At 45.8% G+C, this 15228-nt stretch overlaps 1 protein-coding gene across 1 annotated transcript in view; it reads right to left on the bottom strand.

The window, feature by feature from the left end:
* Positions 1 to 14533, bottom strand: part of RPH3AL (rabphilin 3A like (without C2 domains)) — a 403454-nt gene extending 388921 nt beyond the window's left edge. The window contains exon 1 of the mRNA XM_040424764.1: positions 14513 to 14533. The gene's annotated coding sequence lies outside the window, so the exon portion shown is untranslated. The remainder of the gene's footprint in view (positions 1 to 14512) is intronic.
* Between the last annotated feature and the right edge of the window lie 695 nt (positions 14534 to 15228).

A 15228-nucleotide genomic window follows, 5' to 3' on the forward strand; every position in this document is an offset into this window, starting at 1 on the left:
ACCCAGGACCCTGAGTCACTCTGATAGTCCCTCAAATAGAGAAAGGGGATGAGACACGGATGAACAGGAGTCTCACTAGCCAAGCTATTGGATCAGCAGGCAAGAGCCCTGAACAACACGCACTTACCTGCCGCTGCAATCACGACGACTAGACCCCATGCAGATGTACTGGAACCCATTCACCTCACAATACAAAACACAGCACAAAACACAAACACGGAATCCAGCAAACAAGAAACTGCCTGGACCCCCATGCGGATAGGATGCATGGCGGCCCCAGCAGAGCTGCACACTGATTGGTGGTTCCCCCTCCAGGGAACCTTGATACCCCATTCCGGAGGCACAGACAAACAAGGGGATGTCTAGCAACTATGTCGGGCATTACACCAAACATACCAGACATAGAACACCAAACTAGACATAACAACAAATCCCCAAAACAAACCCACACCAAACATAACAGGCAAGGTAGGGAACAAGGACGAGAACATAAGGAGACATCGCTAAAGACCTTGATGTTCCACAAGGAGGCCTTCACGGACTGTTGACACATCCAGAGAGGAGCAAAGCTCCTTCTCCTACAAAGGCAGACAAACAACTGACCTCAATCTCACAACTCCAACATAAGAGCCATGAGGCCACACCCAGCTCCACCTTGCACACACCTTAACCCCGTACACACCAAAATGGGAAGGAACACCAGACTTAAAGGGGAAGTGTCCAAACATGCTAAAACAACACGTTGCCACCGGCAACAAGCATGCGCGGTACAAGTGTCACGCTCTACAACCACCAGAACATGACACAGCCATGACAGCAGCCCCCAGACCAACAAAGGTTGTGCACCCCTAATTTAAAGGATTCAACACTGCATGTCCACAATACTGAACTCCAGGACCTCTGAAAGCACATTCAATGCACTTTATACTGAATTCATCTTTTGAAACCAATAAAGATGGTCAGTGAGTGCAAAATAATTTCCTCATTTTCAGTGTTGAATGTGACATTCGAGTGTATATTGCTGTCTATTGCTTAGTGTATGGACCTAATTTCAGAACAAAAAAATAATCTAAGCTAAACAAACTATTATACTGAATGGCAAAATACCTTTCAGTAGCATGTCATTCGATAAAAAAGTCCATTTCCAGTAAGTCTGATGGCTTTCCATCTCAAGCATGATAGTAAATTAGGACTGCATTTGTACAAGTGCCCTCATACCTTATGCTAGTATATAGTACCTAGTAATGTATTTCTCTGAATGTATCTGCGGCTGCACACTCCATTAAAGTAAGGCCAAGGCCACATCTCCACCAGCTCAGCAACATGAACATACTGCGCGTCTCTACAAGGAAAAGCACAGCAAAAAGCATTATTTCCTGCTCTTTAATGCAAAAACTCACATAATCATGATTTCAACACAGTTTCAAACACTGGTGTAGGGTTATTCTCCCCATATATACAGTTAAAGGGATTATCCCAGCATTAAAGGGGTTGTCCTCCCCCAATGTCTGAGCCCCTCATATATCACCCCGACACCCGTGTCGCTCCTGATGCCCGCAGGCCACCGGTGTATCTTTTGAATGTTTTGATCCGCGCGATGGGGGGAGCAGCCAATAGCAGGCCGCAACATGGATTAGGCTCCCTAACATTGCGGTTAACAATAGGGAGGCTCGTCTCCTTCGCAGCCTGCTCTTGGCTGCTCCCCCGGATGTTTTAATCTGCGCAACAGAGAGATGCGGCAGTGGCGTGCGGGGATCAGAAGCGATGAGGGTGCCGGGAGCGGGGTAAGTATAACCTATATGAGGTCCCGGGCATCAGGAGGCATGTTTTAGACTTTGGATGACCCCTTTAATGTAAAAAAAAAATAATCAGACCTTTTATAGTACACCACAACGTGGGACATTTATAAAGCTCTTTACACCACTATTGTGGTGTAAAAAAGTAACAAAATATGGCGAAAGGCATATGTGCAGCATAATTTACGATTATTTTTTTTAAGCTTCTCAACACTTTTCTAAAGAGGCTAAAATAGGAGGGGCTTCATGGGAAGGGCTTAGTGCGGCCCTCCAGATTTACTATAACTTGTGCCAGAAACTGACTTGGCATGGCAGGTGGCAGGGCATAGATGCGCCTAATTTAACAGAGCCTCTTAATAAATTAGGCGCATCTGACTCCAGTGCAGGAAGATCATGACGCTGGATATGGGTACGCCGGTCAGGGCCGGCATCCGCACCCGGCATACCCTGGCAAGTTCCGGGGCCCACTGCTCAAAGAGGGGCCCACTGCTCCTAGAGGGGCCCACTGAGCTGCTATGAGCACTTCCATCAATGACACTGCTGTCCTTTCATTTACGCAGTACCCCTCTGGTGGCGGCTGCTGCAGAGCTTCAGACACGCCCCCTCTTCACTCCAGCAGAGCAGCAGGTTACCTTACCAGCTTTAGACACGCCCCTTCTTCACTCCAGCAGAGCAGCAGGTTACCTTACCAGCTTCAGACACGCCCCCTCTTCCCTCCAGCAGAGCAGCAGGTTACCTTACCAGCTTCAGACAGGCCCCCTCTACACAAGACGTGCTGCCTGAGGAGAGAGACCGCAGGGCTGGAGCAGAAGTGTGAACACAGTCTGTGAGTCTGCACACTCTTCTAGCTGCTGCTGGATGCTGTATACCAGTAACTTCATGCTATTTGGTTGTTTTACTGCCTCATTAAGCAGTTTGCCTCCATGACACCTGCCCCCCCTTCATATCCTGTCCTATCTCATCCTCATGAAGCCCCTGCTGTCTCCTTTCCTCCCTCATGTATCCAGAGCTCCTGATCCACCCTCCTATCTCATATTGCTGCCCTGCACAGACCTCCTGTCCCTACAGATTGTATGAATCCCCCTCAGAGCCCCTTCCACCTACTTCCTGTGTCCACTTACTTGCTGTGTCCACCCCTCCTGTCCATCGAGGGCCCCGGGCCCCTGTTTCACTCCTTTGCCTCTCATTATGATGGAGTCTGAAACGCATTCACCATAAGGACCTTCTAACGTCACAGGGTCATGTGACTGTGCCCCCTTTATACCCTGCATTGTGCCCTCTTACCACACCCTGTGCAGTGCCCGTAGTCATTCCCTGTATTGTGCCCTCTTATACCCTTTTATCCGGTCACGGTATGGCGGTGTTATCCGGTCACTGTACAGAGGTGATATCCAGTCAATGTATGGCGGTGGTATCCAATACCTGAATGGCTATAACTGTATCCCTTTCCCTGCCCACGCCACCTTTTTTAGACCTGGCATGAGTGGAGAAAAGTTGCAGATTGCGGTGCTAAGGACCTTTGCACCACAATCTGTGTCAGAAATACGCCTAACATACTGTAGATGTATTTCTATATAATAAATGACCCCCTAATTGTATTATTATTCAAGGGTAGGGCTAATATCTTTATAGTATATAGATTCTAGTGTATTATACTGTGCCCTGTATTTCCCAATACATAAATAATCCTTGGGAGACACAGTCCTTACCCCTGACCACCAGGACCAGGCAGCACTCTGTTAGTTCATGGCGGCCTACTCTCTCCGCCCCGCTGCTCCGCTGTGTACTAGCGCTTATTCTGACACTAAGGCTGAGTTCACATCACATTTTTGCCATCAATTTAATGCATACCAAAAATGTATACATTAATAACAGATGCCTCAGACTGATGCCGTACAGTGGCGTCCATTCACCAGAGAGTTCCAGTGTAAAAAAAACATATACAGTACAGACCAAAAGTTTGGACACACCTTCTCATTCAAAGAGTTTTCTTTATTTTCATGACTATGAAGGCATCAAAACTATGAATTAACACATGTGGAATTATATACATAACAAACAAGTGTGAAACAACTGAAAATATGTCATATTCTAGGTTCTTCAAAGTAGCCACCTTTTGCTTTGATTACTGCTTTGCACACTCTTTGCATTCTCTTGATGACCTTCAACAGGTTGTCCCCTGAAATGGTTTTCACTTCACAGGTGTGACCTGTCAGGTTTAATAAGTGGGATTTCTTGCCTTATAAATGGGGTTGGGACCATCAGTTGCGTTGAGGAGAAGTCAGGTGGATACACAGCTGATAGTCCTACTGAATAGACTGTTAGAATTTGTATTATGGCAAAAAAAAAGCAGCTAAGTAAAGTAAAACGAGTGGCCATCATTACTTTAAGAAATGAAGGTCAGTCAGTCGAAAAATTGGGAAAACTTTGAAAGTAAGGGCTATTTGACCATGAAGGAGAGTGATGGGGTGCTGCACCAGATGACCTGGCCTCCACAGGCACCGGACCTGACCCCAATCGAGATGGTTTGGGGTGAGCTGGACCGCAGAGTGAAGGCAAAAGGGCCAACAAGTGCTAAGCATCTCTGGGAACTCCTTCAAGACTGTTGGAAGACCATTTCAGGGGACTACCTCTTGAAGCTCATCAAGAGAATGCCAAGAGTGTGCAAAGCAGTAATCAAAGCAAAAGGTGGCTACTTTGAAGAACCTAGAATATGACATATTTTCAGTTGTTTCACACTTGTTTGTTATGTATATAATTCCACATGTGTTAATTCATAGTTTTGATGCCTTCATAGTCATGAAAATAAAGAAAACTCTTTGAATGAGGTGTGTCCAAACTTTTGGTCTGTACTGTACGTTAACGTATGCATTTTTTACTGGACTCTTCAGGATACAAAAAACGTGGCGTGATGTGAACCCACTGAAGGGGGGGGGGGATGACATACAAACATTTGCTGTGAGGCCCAGTCAGTTCTAGCTACATCACTGCACAGCTCCTTCTCTCCTCCAGGCCCGGCCCAGCGGTGACATGATGACGTGTGTCTCACTGCTGCAGTGGGCAGGAGGAGAGAAGGAGCGCAGGGAGGTGAGCTGCGGTTAGTGAATGACAGGACTGCCGGCTCCCCTGCACTCCAACAATGATAGGTATGTGAGGGGGCCACTGGGGGGGTCATTACACTATGAGGGCCCCTTATACAGTATAATGACCCCCCCATTTAGTGTAATGATCCCCAATGACCCTCTATTCAGTATAATGACCCCCAGAGCCCCCATTCAATATAATGACCCCCAGTGACCACCATACAGTATAATGACCCCTAGCGCCCCCCCTCAGTGCCCCCAGTGTAGGGGCCGCTGGGGGTCATTATTCTGAATAGGGGGCGACTGGGGGTCATTATTCTGAATAGAGGGCCACTGTGGGGTCATTATACTGTGTGTGGGGCCACTGGGGGTCATTATACTGTGTGTGGGGGGGGGCATTGGGGTGGTCATTATGCTGTGTGAAGGGCCATTAGTGGTCATTATACTGTATAGGGGCCAGTGGGGGTCATTATACCCTGTGGGAGCCACAGGGGGACATGTAAATGTAAAAAAAAATGCCTCAAGGGGGCCCACTGGGATTTATCGCCCAAGGGCCCACATGAACCTGGAGCCGGCCCTGACGCCAGTCCTGATAAATGTCCCTCAATCTCTTTCTAACAAAGCTAGATCCAAACCTGTGCTTAACATGGATCCAGAGATCTATTCATTCATTGCTCCAATTGCTCTTCTAGAATTTTATCAAGCTGGCAATTTCAGGGAGTGTGTCCTTTCTCAAGAGGAGCGTTGTTTTTGCTGCAGCTCTCTCCCTGTAAATATTATAACATTTAACAGGAGATGGGCAGGTGACAATTGAGGGATGAACTGAGCATGTGCATCCACCTAAGCCAGGTGGATAGAGAAATAAGGGGAAGAACACACAGCAGGTGGTGCTATACAGATACTTTATATAGAATAACTCAGCGGCTACACTATATTTTTAATGACATCCAATTACAAAGGTATTCAGATCCAGGAGTTGGTTTTAAAAATGCATTATACTTTTCTTGGGACAACCACTTTAATGTACATTTTATATACCATTATTGAGCGTACAACTATGGAAACATGTATACTCAAATTTAAACTGAAATATCATAATCTAACAATTGACAAAAGTAAACATCTTCTGTATCTGAAAATTCTACAACTTGTTCTTTCCAATGTGCATAATATACTGGAGATCATCAAGCTGCCTATTGGGTATGGAGACTGTTATGAGACGCTGTACAGGAAGAGGCTACTTAACAAGGACATTTATGGCATATCCACAGATAGAGAGAATGAGATCCTCCAATCCACCTGGTGAGGCGGCCGCTGGCTCCTGCATTCATGGGGAGAATGAAGCGTGCTTGGCTGTTTCCATGACTCCCATATAAATGACTGGATAGATCTGCCACCTCTCCACAGCTGCTGTAAGGCTGTGTTCACATCAGGTTTTTGTGCTATGTTTAATGTTTACGCTTTTAATGTATACTTTTTTTGCTGGACTCTTCAGGATGAAAAAGCATAGTGTACTATGTATTTGCATCCTTTTTTTCCCCCCTAATGTACAGTACAGACCAAAAGTTTGGACACACCTTCTCATTCAAAGAGTTTTCTTATTTTCATGACTATGAAAATTGTAGATTCACACTGAAGGCATCAAAACTATGAATTAACACATGTGGAATTATATACATAACAAACAAGTGTGAAACAACTGAAAATATGTCATATTCTAGGTTCTTCAAAGTAGCCACCTTTTGCTTTGATTACTGCTTTGCACACTCTTGGCATTCTCTTGATGAGCTTCAAGAGGTAGTCCCCTGAAATGGTTTTCACTTCACAGGTGTGCCCTGTCAGGTTTAATAAGTGGGATTTCTTGCCTTATAAATGGGGTTGGGACCATCAGTTGCGTTGAGGAGAAGTCAGGTGGATACACAGCTGATAGTCCTACTGAGTAGACTGTTAGAATTTGTATTATGGCAAGAAAAAAGCAGCTCAGTAAAGAAAAACGAGTGGCCATCATTACTTTAAGAAATGAAGGTCAGTGGGTTAGCCGAAAAATTGGGAAAACTTTGAAAGTAAGGGCTATTTGACCATGAAGGAGAGTGATGGGGTGCTGCGCCAGATGACCTGGCCTCCACAGTCACCGGACCTGAACCCAATCGAGATGGTTTGGGGTGAGCTGGACCGCAGAGTGAAGGCAAAAGGGCCAACAAGTGCTAAGCATCTCTGGGAACTCCTTCAAGACTGTTGGAAGACCATTTCAGGGCACTACCTCTTGAAGCTCATCAAGAGAATGCCAAGAGTGTGCAAAGCAGTAATTAAAGTAAAAGGTGGCTATTTTGAAGAACCTAGAATATGACATATTTTCAGTTGTTTCACACTTGTTTGTTATGTATATAATTCCACATGTGTTAATTGATAGTTTTGATGCCTTCATAGTCATGAAAATAAAGAAAACTCTTTGAATGAGAAGGTGTGTCCAAACTTTTGGTCTGTACTGTATATGTTAAACATTGGCTAAAAAAGTGATGTGAAAACAGCCTTAGCTGTGCTCCCTGAATATAATAGTTTCATACATTGTGGCTACTAAAAATAATGTCACACGGGGCTACCTGAAGATAAACTTTGTCTGCTTGGCTAATACTAACACACAGTGTGATTCCCTGAATATAATACCACCACTCACTCTGTATACTAGTGTCACACACTTGTTGCGCTGTCCCGCTCCCCTGACCCTACCTGGCGTCACATCACTTCCACTGCCCTGTCTGTTGCTGTGCCAGCGGTCCAGCCCTCCTCTGCCCACCAGCAGCGGGCCTGACCGATGGCATCCCACAGCATTTTGAAAAAGGCTTCTTAGCCGAAAATTCGCATATGGATTAAAATCACTACGGGATTTGCATAATTTAGTAGTGCTGCCTCTCTTTTTGTACTGCCTGACCCATTGGTGCTTCACGTCGGCAGCTGCCTGGTGGCTCCCCTGCAGCGAAGTCCAGATCTCTGTATAGAGTTACAGCGTGAATATCAGGGGACTGCAACACCCTTAGGTCTAGCCCAAATTCAAACCAGTTGGTTGGCCCAGTGATTTCACACCCACTGCCCGTAACAACACTCTGCACCCTGAAAATAACAATGCCACACATTGTACAATCCCCTAGTGCCATAATGCCCCATAAAAATAATAGTGCCATACATTGTGCCCCGTGAAAATAGTGATACAATGCCCTGTGAAAATGACAGTTTCCCACATTGCATTATCAACTGAAGTGTCAAAAAAGGCCTCTGCAAGATAAGTGCTACACACAAGTCCCCTGAAATATCATAATGCCCCTATACTGTCCCCATTTAGCAAGGTGACCAAAAAACTGTAATTCTGGCAACATTTTTAACTCAATTTACTGTGCTAGATAAATAACATAATATTGCAATATTTCAGTCATTTATGGACAGGGTGATACCAATTATGTTTATGTATTCTTATTGTAATATGCTAAATGACAAAAGTTTTCTTTTTCATTTTTGATATATTTTTTTGTAAATATTTTTAAAACCTTATGAAATCATTGTTAGGCCTCTTTCACACGACCGTTTTTTTTTTCCGTTTTGCGGGCCGTTTTTTGCGTTATACGGAACCATTCATTTCAATGGTTCCGCAAAAAAAACGGAATGTACTCCGTATGCATTCCGTTTCCGTATTTCCTTTTTTCCGTTCCGTTGAAAGATAGAACATGTCCTATATTTGGCCGCAAATCACGTTCCGTGGCTCCATTAAAGTCTATGGGTCCGCAAAAAAACGGAATGCATACGGAAATGCATCCGTATGTCTTCCGTATCCGTTCCGTTTTTTGCGGAACCATCTATTGAAAATGTTATGCCCAGCCCAATTTTTTCTATGAAATTACTGTATACTGTATTTGCCATACGGAAAAACAGAACGGAAAAACGGAACGGAAACGGAAACACAACGGAAACAAAAACGGAACAACGGATCCGTTTAAAACGAACCGCAAAACACTGAAAAAGCCATACTGTCGTGTGAAAGAGGCCTTAACTTTTTGTTCAGCAATTGTGAAGGGGAGGAAGCACATGGATATTGGGGTCTTATCTTAGGTCTGCAGGGATCGGAGGGAAAGGGGAGGGGGGGTTGATTTGATGTCTGCAGAGATCTGAGTGAGGTTGGGGCAAATTGATATTGGGGTCTGATGAGAGCTCTGCAGGGATCTGTGGAGGGGTGCACATGAATTTTGGGGTCTGATCTGAGTTCTCCAGGGATCTGATGATTTAGGGGGGAACATGAATTTAGGGTCTGATCTGAAATCTGATTTAGGGCTTATGCACACGACAGTATTTTGCGTTCAGTATACTGGCCGTTTTTGTAGTTCAGTATGCGGAACATATACTGAACTATTCATTTCAATGGTTCAGCAAAAAATACTGAAGTGTCTCCGTGTGCATTCCGTTTCAGTATTTCAGTATTTCTGTACCGTGAAAAGATAGAACATGTCCTATTCTTGTCCGCAAATCACGGTGCTTGGCTCCCTTCAAGTCAATGGGTCCGCAAAAAAAACGCAACACATACGGATATGCATCCGTATGTCTTCCGTTTCCGTTCCGTTTTTTGCTGAACCATCTATTGAAAATGTTATGCCAAGCCCAATTTCATCTATGTAATTACTGTATACTGTATATGCCATACGGAAAAACGGAACGGAAAAACGGAACGGAAACACAACGGAAACAAAAAACGGAACAACGGATCCGTGAAAAACGGACCGCAAAACACTGAAAAAGCCATACGGTCGTGTGCATGAGGCCTTAAGGGATGATGGGGTGGCGGTTATAGGGAACCACATTAATTTGGGGTCTGATCTGTGGTCTGCATGTAAGGAAAGGAGGTTATAGGAAATCACATGAATTTGAAGTCTTATCCTGGGGTCTGTATTGGTGGGAGCTACAAGGTGGCAGTGTTTAACCCCTTAGTGGCCACCCATACACCTTTTACGGCGGTCACAAAGGGGCCTTAGACTGGCAGCTGCTTTTTCATGGCAGCCCAGTCTAAGCGCTGCACGGGTCCCCCATGCAGTGGGGAGTGGAGAGCCAGCTCTCACATGAGAGCCGCAGTCCTGCTCTAACAGCCCGGACCAGTAGGAGTACCGGTCTGGGCTGTTTAATGCTTTACATGCCATGGGCAATTGCACCTGCTGCATATAAGGCGCTGATAGAGGGAGCAGACTCCCTCTGTCTCCCATCGGCACCCCGAAATGTGATCGCAGGATGCCGATGCGTGCAAAGGCTAGCTGGGGTTTGATATAGCCCCAAGCCAGCCTTGAGTATTTTCCAGTGGGCTGTGCCTCTCTGGCGCAGCCTGCTGGCCAATGTCAGTATAGCACTGACATTAAAATGCACTGCACTATAGGGATAGTGCATTGTATTTTAACCTCCTCCCGACCGCCTAACGCAGAGTGCGTCCTGCGGGCGGCCGGGTTATTCCTCATAGACGCATCGGCGCGTCCTCTCGCGAGATGCGAGATTACGCGCATAGCCGGCCCGCGCATGCGCAGTGCGGGCCGGCAAAAGTTACAGGAGGAGTTCGTCACCAGCCTGCCAGCCAATGATCATCGCTGGCAGGTTGGTGATTTTCAAAAAATCGAATCACAAGCTATTTAACACATTATATTTATAAATATAATGTGTTAAATGGCCTCTGTGTTCTCTGCTGGGTCCTTTTCGTCGGTTGGTCCCAGCAGAGAGCACACACCACTGTGAGTACACCAAACACTACACATTTAGCCCCAGATCACCCCCCCCCCCCCCATCACCCCAATTAACCCCTCCAGGAGTGGAATAAGGCGTGACACCCGCTATTTCTGTCCTGACTGCCCTGACCACCCTGCCCTATGCTTAGGGGAGTGTTTCCTGGAGTACCACACACAGGTACACTTAGTATAGGGATTGCGTGACACAGGACAGGCACACAGGGGTCTTAGGGCCTTTTCACACAGAGCTGCTGCAAACCTCTCCTTTCACCTGGGACAAAGTGCATAATGTACTTCGCCACATCTCTGGGCGATTTGCGCTTTGCACATTGTCCCATGGGGAAGGAGAGGTTTGTCCTATAAAGGTAAAAAAAAAATCACAGGTAAGCAAAAAAGTTAATGTTCCAAAAGTTCAATAAAGTTTATAAAAGTTAATGTTCTGTTTCAAATGTTATATAAAGTTAATGTTAATAAATTGATTGTGTTGCGGCCTGTTTTTTTTTTTTTTTTTGTTTTTTTTTACCTTCTAGGTGGACCAACCGATGAACGAGCTGCAGCACTGATGTGCATTCTGACAGAAGCATTACGCTGCTGTCAGATTACACAAAAGTCGGTGTATGCGGCGCTGCAAGACGAGATTTCTCCTCTGCAGTAAAAAAAATACGTTTGCCGAGGCTTATGAGCTGAGGGGCGGTGTTCATATCCTTTGGCAAACACTTTGTATATCAAAAAAAAATAAAAAAAATTCCGGCAATGATTTATTCATCCACATCGATTGATGTGAATGGAGAAATCGGGTTTGCCAGGGCATACAAGGGGAGTGGGTTTGGATGTTGGGCGGAGCTCCTATGTCCTGGCAGACGCCTTTCCCCTCCTTTTTCTTTTTTTGGCAGAGATTTTTTCATCCACATTGATCGATGCGAATGAAGAAATCTGTGCCGTTCATTTTTTCTTTCAGCCCAGAGGCTGAACGAAAAAAAAAAATCTCATTACCTGTATGCTCAATATAAGGAGAATAGCAGAAACTCCTAATGCTGGCCATATATGTAATGATTGTGGAGACCCTCAAATGCCAGGGCAGTACAAACACCCCACAAATGACCACATTTTGGAAAGAAGACACCCCAAGGTATTCGCTGAGGGGCATATTGAGTCCATGAAAGATTGAACTTTTTGTCCCAAGTTAGCGGAAAGGAAGACTTTGTGAGAATAAACAAAAAAAAAATTATTTCCGCTAACTTGTGCCCAAAAAAAAAATCTTATATGAACTCGCCATGCACCTCACGGAATACCTTGGGGTGTCTTCTTTCCAAAATGGGGTCACATGTGGGGTATTTGGGGTCACAATGCTATTATTTTCCCTTATAACCATGTTATAAGGGGAAATAATAATGATCGGGTCTCCATCCCCATCGTCTCCTAGCAACCGTGCGTGAAAATCGCACCGCATCCGCACTTGCTTGCGGATGCTTGCGATTTTCACGCAGCCCTATTCACTTCTATGGGGCCTGCGTTGCGTGAAAAACACACAATATAGAGCATGCTGCGATTTTCACGCAACGCACAAGTGATGCGTGAAAATCACCGCTCATGTGAACAGCCCCATAGAAATAAATGGGTCGATATTCAGTGCGGGTGCAATGCGTTCACCTACCGCATTGCACCCATGCAGAAATCTCGCCCATGTGAACGCAGCCTTATACTGCCAGCAAATGTATTTACAGCACAGGGAATGTTTCACACACTTCACAAACTTGGTGCAGATTTATGACAGCAGCCACAGAAGCAACAGTTTTTATAAGGCCTCGTTAAGATTTCCGTGTCAGTGTCACGTCTGTGAAAGAAAGCGTACGTGTTTCATCCGTGAAGCTGTCCGTGAAGAATCTGTGGTTGCTCCTTGTGTCCGTTTTTACCATCCGTGTGTCATCCGTAATTCACTGACGTTGCTCAGCTGAAAATGAATTTCCAAAGAATCTCCTATCAGTCTTTAGTGAAAGGCCTCATGCACACGGCCGTTCCGTGCATTGAGGACCGCAATTGGGATCCCCAATGCATGGGCAACATCCGTGCAGCGAGCCGGACCCATTCAACTTGAAGGTGTCCGTGGTCTGTCCGCACCGCAAAAAAATATGACATGTCCTATTTATTTGCGGTGCGGAACAACGGAAAGAAACACCACGAAAGCACTCCATAGTGCTTCCGGTGTTCCGTGACTCCGTTCCGCAATTCCGGTGATGCGAACCCATTCAAGTGAATGGGTCCACATCCGTGATGCGTGGTGCACGCGGCCTGCAGCCATGGATTGCCGACCCGCCATTTGCGGGCCCAACGGCCATGTGCATGAGGCCAAAAATGGAAACAACACGGATGTGTGTCAGTGATTTTCACGGACCCATAGACTTCCATGGGCGTGCTTGGTCCGCATCACGGATCGAAGTAGTGCATGTCCCCGTGATTTTTTTACTGACCCACGGTCAGTAAGAAGAAGGTAAAATAAGAACAGACATATTTAATTCAATGGGTCAGTGAAAAACGGAAATGTGAACGAGGCCTGAATGTGGTAAGTTATGTCTCCTATGTAACCTCCAAGCAAGGTTAGAATTTTGGCGGATCAGAAACTAATAAGTCTGGGTTCACATCACGTTTTTGTCTTTCGTTTAACATATACAAAAAAAAGCACCCGTTAACAGATGTCTCCGACAGATGTCATACAGTGGCATCCGTCGCCATAGAGTTCCACTGTAAAAAAAAAAACGTATACGTTGTTTCACTGGACTGTACAGGATGGAAAGGCGTAGCGTAAGGCTCCATTCACACGTCCGCAAAATGGGTCCGCATCCGTTACGCAATTTTGCGGAACTGGTGCGGACCCATTCATTCTCTATGGGGACGGAATGGATGCAGACAGCACACAGTGTGCTGTCCGCATCCGCATTTGCGGAGCGCGGCCCCGATCTTGAGATCCGCAGCTCCGCAAAAGATAGAACATGTCCTATTCTTGTCCGCAGCTTGCAGGCAAGAATAGACATTTCTATAGCGGTGCCGGGCGGGTGTTTTGTGGATCCGCAATTTGCGGGTCCGCAACACACCACGGACGTGTGAATGGAGCCTAATACTCTTTTGTATCCTTTTCTCCCCAAACGTATATATGTCAGGCCTCATGCACACAAACATATGCATTTTGCAGTCTGCACATTGCAAATTCGCTAAATATTAACGAGGTCCGGAATTTTTGCATCCGCATTTTTTGAGGACCCATTGACTTCAATGGGTTTGTGGTCCACATTTTGCTTCCAAGTATAGGACATGTTTAGTGTTTTCAAGTTCGGGGTACAAGGTTATCTAATCTAATTCCGTTATGGATTCCGCTACCGCAGACGTTATGGATTCCGTGGCAGCGGAATCCATAACGGAATTCTTAGATAACCCAAACCTTGTACGCCGATCTTGAAACACAAGTTCGCTCATCCCTAGTCCCTGTTATATTTTTATGGAATGGACATATGGCGCGGAAGGCACATGGATCATACGTGTGATTTCCGCAAAATCTTAGAATATGTCTGCAAACCGCGGACCACAGACCAGTCAATGGGTATGCAAAAAAAAATAAAAAATGCAGAAAACAAATGCTCCGCATCCGTATTTTTGTAGATCTGTGATTTGCAGACTACAAAACAGATACACACATGATGTAAACCCAGGAGTTTTACCAATGGCTCACCTCCTTATACCCACTTCTCTATAGATATAAATATATTACTGAGGCACAAAAAACAACAAGCCACTGAAACTCATGAAAACAATCAAGTTCTAAGAATCCGAATGTTCTGTAAAAGTAAAGCCAGAGCTGAGCATCCAGAAACCTGGGGCACAGACTGAGGAAACTTACCTCAGCAGCAGCTGCCGGACGTGTCTGAGGAGAAGCTGCTGTGGACGGCTCTGCTACAGGGAACGAGCAGCTGGCAGGGTGACGGGCCCGGCCGTCACAGGAGCCGGCACGTCACAGGCTGAGTCACAGGTGCAGACAGCTACACGTGTCTCCTCTGGACATGGCTCCTGCTACAAGCTGTGGATACTGATAGAAGGGCAGTACTGTACACCTGTCCGTCTATCCTCATGTGAACACTACCTGCTGCTGTGTATCTGAGTGAGGTCTCCTCAGGAAAGTATTCTGCTGGAAGAAATAGTAGAGACAAGGAACTCTAGAGCTCTGGGCAAACGGCACCCCAACAACAGGCCACAATTCTGTTGTCAGACGGATCCGTCTTGTATCTTTTTTCACATTTTTACATGTCTGCGCATGCGCAGGCCGGAAGGACTGATCCGGCATTTCGGTATTTTGAATGCCGGATCCGGCACTAATACATTCCTATGGGAAAAAATGCAGAATCCGGCATTCAGGCAAGTCCTTCAGTTTTTTTCCCCGGAGATAAAACCGTAGCATGTTAGGCCTCTTTCACACTTGCGTTGTTGGGATCCGGCATGCACTTCCGTTGCCGGAGGTGCCTGCCGGATCCGTAACAACGCAAGTGTACTGAAAGCATTTGAAGACGGAACCGTCTTCCAAATGCGTTCAGTGTTACTATGGCACCCAGGACGCTATTA

This window comes from Bufo bufo, chromosome 3 (genome assembly GCF_905171765.1).
Source record: "Bufo bufo chromosome 3, aBufBuf1.1, whole genome shotgun sequence".
Lineage (NCBI taxonomy): Eukaryota > Metazoa > Chordata > Amphibia > Anura > Bufonidae > Bufo > Bufo bufo.